The sequence below is a fragment of the Dipodomys spectabilis genome, unplaced genomic scaffold (assembly GCF_019054845.1).
Source record: "Dipodomys spectabilis isolate Male_0828 unplaced genomic scaffold, ASM1905484v1 ptg000516l, whole genome shotgun sequence".
Classification (NCBI taxonomy): Eukaryota; Metazoa; Chordata; class Mammalia; order Rodentia; family Heteromyidae; genus Dipodomys; species Dipodomys spectabilis.
In genome coordinates, this window is record NW_024871193.1 from 4642667 (window position 1) to 4647407 (window position 4741).

Here is a 4741-nt window from a genome sequence, read left to right on the forward strand (position 1 = left end):
GCCCCAGGACTGGCACAAAAAAGGAAAAAGACTTGAACCCCAGGGCCTCCGATGTCACATTTAGAAGGCATGTTTTCTTCCTACATTGTCTGTCATGTGTATCTACAGCTTTCTCTAACAAAGGTTTTTCATTGAAACTACAGTTGCTTACATCTCAGGCTTAGGATCTGATATAGGGATTGATCTCTGGGTAACAGGGCTGGTTGAAATGCAAGACATTTCCTTAGCACAATTCAAGGGCCTACTCTACTTGTTTTAGTGTTCTGGGAAAGTTTTCTAAAGCAGTTTTGAAAGCTTGAAGAAAGAAAGCACAAAGCTCATTGCTGGTCTCATTAACTATTGGGTGAAAACTCCTGAAGAGTGGTGGGAGGTGGGGATGTCTTCCTGCTTGGCCCATAGTAGCACGGCATGCAGCTCTTCTGCAATCAAGCATATTTCTACTGATCATATGTGGACATGCCAGCTCATCCTGGTACTCTCCAGGTAACATTCCTTAGGCACCAGGAACTCCATGTATTGAAGTTCAGGGAGTTTACACAGTGCAGAGAAGAGGCAGTTGAGGGTGCAGGCTGACAGCAGGTTAGCAAGGAACTTGAGCTCCTAGAGATAGTGGCAGGAACACAGGCCCAGGATCATCATGACCACATAGCTATGGGTAATAGCACACTCCACTGGGGTCCACACCCGCACTATCTGGACAACCTGTTGCCGCAGCTTGAGGAAAGTAGAGGGATATAAATGAAGCAGATTGTGTCTACTGAGGTGCAACACATCCAGCTGGGCAGCATGGATACAGTCTGCCAAGAAGTTCATGTCCACATGGTTCAGAGCACAATTGGCCAGGTCCAGCATTCTCAATCATGTCCTGAAGGGGCTGTAGAACATGGAGTAATCAGCACAAATCAGAGGAGTTCCATGTGAGCAACAATGGATGTGAGCAATCCATCTGCTTGTCTGTCACAGAGAACAAAGACTTGCAGGGCAAGTCTTGTTCTTACCTGACTGCGTGGAGTCTGTGAAAATAGTTTTGACACATGGTGCTACATGAAATGCAAATGTCTGTGTCCATAAATATGGTTCACTGGGATGCAGCCTGGCTCCCTTGCTTTCACACAGTCTACAGCTGCTGGGCTTGCTGTGTGGTTCAGAATTAACCTGAACCAATGAAACCTTTGTCTTCATCTCACCTAAATGGCAGATTTTATCAACAACCATTTTCATATGAAAGGAGTTATGTACATGATCTTGGAGAAAACATCCACTCTGAGAGCTTGCTACAGGGGAAATGAGGCATTAGTAAGAAAAAAGAGCCATTATTCTAACAATAGAAGAATCCATTACTGTAGAGCCAGGAAGGGAAAGCCAGACATCCCCAACTGAGGCACCATATCCACAATCCAATAATTCTGATTTAGATAGTGTTGGCAGCAAGCATCAGCAAAGGGGCAGCTGGACCCTGTCTCTGACTGAGTCCCTCACTGTCTGTTTGTGCATGCCCCTCTTGATATCATAGCTGCAAATGGGTGAAACTATTAGCTAAGGCCTTATGAGAATCCTGCTTGTGGAGGAGGCCAGGCATTCCCCCAATTCCCATGAATGATCTTGGGTTAATATCTGCTCAGGAAGGCCAGGGTGATACTGCAGTCCCACAGTCAGCTGACAACAACCTCAAGTCACCCAGCTGAGCCAGATTTCTATACCTGACCTGAGATAATGCCAGTCACACAGTGTTGGGAACTTTTTTTGCACCACAATAGACAACTACAGGAGTCACTATAGTTAGCTATGCCTTATAAAGCAACATTCTAGACCCATTAGTTAGCATGTTCTTTTCACAGAGACCTCTCCCTCTCCCTTCCCCCTCCCGCTTTCCCTCTCTGTCCTGCTCTTCTTGCTTTCCCCCACTCTTCCTCCTATCTATGCTAGGAATTACAGCCAGGGTTTTTCATGTGCTAGTCAAACACGTAGCATCAAGGCACATTTTAGCCCTTATCTTTCTTTCTTTCTTTCTTTCTTTCTTTCTTTCTTTCTTTCTTTCTTTCTTTCTTTCTTTCTTTCTTTCTTTCTTTCTTTCTTCCTCTGTCTCTCTGTCTCTCTCTCTCTCTTTGTCTGTCTCTTTCTCTCTTTCTTTACTTATTTTGAAGACCAAGACACCATTCAAACTCAGTATCTGATGCTTTTGCTCACTGGCTGGTACTCTAATATTTGAGCTACACCTTCAACCCCCAGACCTTGTTTTTTGAGGCAGTCTCCCTATGTTTTCCAGGCTGGACTTGAACTCACTTTCCTTCTTCCTCAGGCTTCTGAGTGTTGGGATTGCAAGCCTGGTTTTGATGTCTACCTTACACATTGTCTCTTTCTAACTAGAAGCATTCCCCTGAGGTCCCTCACTATTCTGGATCACTCCTGGTCCTCTAACTTCTTTATTTCTCTTTTGTGCTCTCTTATGTGCAGCTCCAGAGAGCATTGAGCTTGGGGCTTTGTGAATAAGCTGTTCTTCTACCTATCACTCAGTGCCCCTACAGCCTGTGAAACCAAGGACCAGAGTGCTTGACCCATCCCTCTTCCTTTCAGTCTCTGAGACTCTGAGAATCTGGATCTTCCCTGTCAGCATGGAGAGGGCCACACTCAGCTCTATCAGGTAAGTCATGTGACTGAGCTCTCAGGAGATAGAGCCAAGGAGGCAGTCTTCATGCTTAGAAGTTGGGACAGAAGTGAAGGGTGTGTCAAAGGCCTTGATGGGGAGGATGAGTGAAGTCAGATGAGGGAATCCCACCTGGGCTAACAACTGCTGCACATGCCAGCATGTAGCCGCACATTGTGGGCCACTTCCAGCTTGCACAGCTAACCTGTCCTGGCTAGGCTTAACACCTGCAGGAGCTACCCAGGGCTCAAGCTGTCTTCCCTGAATGAGGGGCAGTGCATCTGCAGAGCAGCCATACCTACTGATTTCAGGGCCTGCACCACTATCTCAAAGTTGCCTTCAATGACAAATAAATAAATGAGGACTTCAATAGGTCACCTGACTGCACAGGGCTCTGCCTGTAGTTGGCAGCATATTCTAGCCAGGAGCTCAGTGTGGCCCCACTTTCCCAGAGCCCTTCCACAAGGGCATTGCTGTACCTGCACATCCCGGATACCCATAAGGTCAGATCTCTGCAGCTGATGAATCCTTTTAAAGAATTATTTAAGAAGGATTTTTTCCTTTGTTTTATTTAGAAAAGAATATTTTAAAGGTTCATTCCCTGGAAAAAACTTGCCCAGTTTTAAATGCCAAGACAAATAGTTGGGTTCCACATGAGAATGCCATTAAGATACTAGAACTTTATGTACTTTTCAGGGATACAATGAATTTTGGGATGACTCAATGTTTTAGGTATCCATGATTCTAATACTACATATATTTCTACTTTCTCAAAACTTACAGAGAAGAGATTTTGATTCCAAGAGACTTTGAATAATAGTATGAAGTCTTTCATAACTCCGCATCAACTCTTCATTTTATGAACTTATTTTCCTAATATAATTTATGAAGCTTTATAGTTAATTATTTTCTCCAAAGTCACAAAATCATTTTTTGAAGATTTTCTAATAGGGATAAAGCTTTGCGACTGAAAGGTCAATATAATCCTTTTTGTCAACTATAATCAAGAATCTCTTGAAAATATTTTTGAATGTTAAATTCCTCCAAAGCCTATACTTGAATGGAATCGCTTCTATCCTGAGTGTATGAATTGTGTGTGCTTGGAAAAAGTTCCATTTATCCCATTAATATGTGGAGGATGTTTCACAGGGAGGAGATCCAGATAGTACTTACCCACTTTGGTCTCATCTCTGTACTCTGTGTGTTTGGACAAATTTCAACTTTGTTCACGACTCATTTAACTTCTGTAGATCCTATGATGAAGATACTCCTTTTTTGGGGGGGGGTCTGGTTGTGGGGGCTGAACTCGGCCTGGGCACTGTACCTCAGCTCTTCAGCTCAAGGCTAGCATTCTACCACTTGAGCCACAGAGCCAATTCCGGCTTTTTTCTTTTTGCTTATGTGATGCTGAGGAATTGAACACAGGGCCTCAGGCATGCCAGGCAAGCACTCTACCCCTGAGCCAACTTCCCAGCCTGATGAAGATACTCTTAAATTTAATTTTTTTTCTAAAATATATCAGAAGCCTGTAAGTATTCCTCAATACATCTTGTATTCCCACAACTTATGCAATCCCTTCCTTTGATACAAAAGTCCTTCCTCTAATTAATATTAGCTAACTCCAATAGTATAGTATAAATAATTACTCAGGTTGAGGAGAGAAAGTTGTTCTATAAGTGAAATAAATACTTAGTTTTCTCAAATTTTATCATTTTTTAACCTCTGAAAAACTCTAGAGATCCTAACTAAAAGCAGCTTTCATTTACACACACGAGAAAAGAGGTTAAGTAATCTATTATACACTAAGAACAATGATCCTCTGAGAGAAAAAACCATGGCATTTTTAATTATGGCTGTTATTATTATTTTAAGAACTTTTGTATCCCTTTTTATCCAAAGAAAAAAATTAGATACTATTCTTAAACAGACCAAGTTTCATTACCAAGAAAGCTAAAAGAAAACCTAAATAATGTGAGAAAATAAGTATATATTATAGATTTTAACCTCAGAGAATATATGAAGAACTCCTTAATCAAGTAACACAAAAGGAAATTCACTTTAAAATAGTTGTGGAACTTGAACAAACATTTCTTCAAA

General features: G+C 42.0%; 1 pseudogene; it reads right to left on the minus strand.

The window, feature by feature from the left end:
• Positions 1–241: 241 nt before the first annotated feature.
• LOC122099482 lies at positions 242–3832 on the minus strand (annotated as a pseudogene).
• Positions 3833–4741: the final 909 nt, after the last annotated feature.